Raw genomic sequence first — 2,707 nt, 5'->3', positions numbered from 1 at the left:
TCACGTATTTCGGCCTCTCGTTTCTTCTGTCGGATAATACGTCTCTCTTCCTTTTTCAGCTCTCTGTAGCGATCCCACATGGCTCGCGTTGCGCCCGATCGCAGCGTGGCTCTATAGGCGGCATCCTTTCTTTCTGCGGCAGCATGACATTCCTCGTCGTACCAATTGTTTTTTCGGGCTTGCCGGAATCCGATTTCTTCTTCGGCGGCGGTACGTAGGGAACGAGAAATGTTGCTCCATTACTCGCGCATGCCGGTTTGTTGGGCAGTGCTCTTCGAGAGCAGGAGTGAGAGTCGAGTGGCGAATCTTCTGGCTGTCTGTAGTGATTGCAGCTTTTCGATGTCGAACATTCTTTGCGTAGGTAGATGTACGTTTTTTGCTGCACAGAGGCGGGGGCGCAGCTTGGCTGTAACAAGGTAATGATCCGAGTCGATGTTGGGTCCTCGGATCGTACGTACATCTAAAACACTAGAAACGTGTCTCTCATCTATTACAACATGATCGATCTGGTTTCGCGTTTTTCGATCAGGAGACAGCCATGTAGCTTGGTGTATCTTTTTATGCTGGAATCTGGTGCTGCAGACTACCATGTTTCGGGCCCCGGCGAAGTCGATCAGCCTCTGTCCATTACCGGATGTTTCGTTGTGCAGGCTGAATTTTCCGACTGTGGGACCAAAAATTCCCTCCTTGCCCGCCCTGGCGTTGAAGTCGCCAAGCACGATTTTTATGTCGTGGCGGGGGCAGCGCTCATAGGAACGTTCCAAGCGCTCATAGAACGAATCTGATTCGTAATCAGCGACCCCAAAAACCCCTTAGAAATACATTTTAAACAAATCGAAATAAATTAATATTTTCGGCCGCCATATTGGATCCGCCATTTTGAATTTTGGAAATCTGCTTCCGAAATCGTAATCTGCGACCCTAAGAACATAAAGGATCAGTATTACTTTTTTTTCATTGCTCCTGGTTTTCTTAGGAGCACACAAGATTTCAAATAAACTCTAATTTTTAGTCAGCTTAGACGCCATAATTTGGACGCCATATTGAATTTCTCAATGGGCCAGACGGCTTTCAATAGTGGACATTCAGACGATCATTTTGAGACCTTGGACTTCAAAATCGGTCCCATAGAATTTTGGACCGGCTAGTGTACCGGTTGACGTGGAACGTCCCATATATATATATACTAATATCGGCCTTGAGGTAGAAGCAATGAATGGGGCAGAAGATTCGCGCACATCATTCTTATTCTCACTTTTAAAGGTTGGAGTAACTGTTGTTACTTTCCAATCATCAATGAAAATCCCGGTTGCAAGTGATTTATTAAAAATAATTTTTTAGTGGAGTTGCTATAATGGGACACTTCTTAAAGAGAAGTACCGAAAAACTGTTCACATCAATCTGAGATCAGGACTTTAAAGTTAAAATTCCATCTAAGATGTCCCCCGCAGAGATATCCAAATTGCCAAAATAAAGGGAGGGAAACTGAGCAGATTGGGGAACAACATAAGAGTGACCATTCTAACGGATAAAATTTGATTGAAAGAACTGGGCAAATAAATTGCGCATCTCGAGAGGGGAGTTCGCTTCTTTATCATCCAGGCGAACAAGAGTTGGTACGCGCGTGCTGGTCTTGTTTGATTTTATGAAATGCCACAATGTTTTCAGATATGACTTAATATTATTCTCAATACGTAGAAAATAGTTACGATACAGAAATTTACTTAGACAATTGAATATTTTTTTTAAATACTGATATTTAATAGTTATTGGATTTTATGAAATTTTTGTAAAATTTATTACGTAGGATCTTAATTTTTTTTGAACCAGGTTCATATCATGGAAACTTAAAGCGCTATTTTTTAATTTGAAGAATATTTGAGAAGCATATTTCCAACTTTGTTGATTTAAATGAATTAAAGCAGTCATTGACACTTAAGCCCGAGAACATATTCTCCCTATCAATACCACATAAAATGTCACTAACAAAAAAAAAATTCCATGAAGTATAAGTATAAGAAATTCTTTTTCGGGGTTTGCTGATGGAAAATTCATAAAATTCAATCCTAAATAGCATTGAAACATGGTTCCTATATTGAGAGATAGAAGAGTTTAAATTACTTGCAACGAAAATATGATTCAGAATTCGAATGAGTTTGTTTTCGAAACAATTAGTTTAAATTCAATCTAAACGCAAACGATTATTGATGAAATATGACTCAAGGGAAGTTGTAGCATTATTTGGAATTAAATCCAAATTAGAGAAATTTTTAGATCATAAAATATTCGGAAGATTGAAATCGCCACAAATACATAGACGATTATCATCAACTTTATTGCGAGTAGGAGAGACAATATTATCAGTATGAGCTTTATAGAATTTGAAGTTACTATTTGCGGGAATGTATGAGGCTAATAGGAAAAGGGTCCCTGAGCCGGAAGAACTTTTGACGCCAATACACAACTTATTGGCTAGTTCTATTTCGAAGGCATGTAGCTTACGTTCACTTCTACCTAATGAGCACCCCGTTCTACCCACATCGCGACCTTTAAGAAACACGTTGGATTGATTTGTGTCAAAAAATTTCTCATAATAGAAATAGAGTTAAGGTAAGTCTCGTCAAAAATTATAACATCGAAATCACAGTGGCACTCTGGACACGTATAGTTTCGGACTTAGTGCGAATGCTACCCATATTCTGAAAAT

Source organism: Anastrepha ludens, chromosome X, assembly GCF_028408465.1.
Source record: "Anastrepha ludens isolate Willacy chromosome X, idAnaLude1.1, whole genome shotgun sequence".
NCBI lineage: Eukaryota > Metazoa > Arthropoda > Insecta > Diptera > Tephritidae > Anastrepha > Anastrepha ludens.
This window is presented reverse-complemented; position numbering follows the sequence as displayed.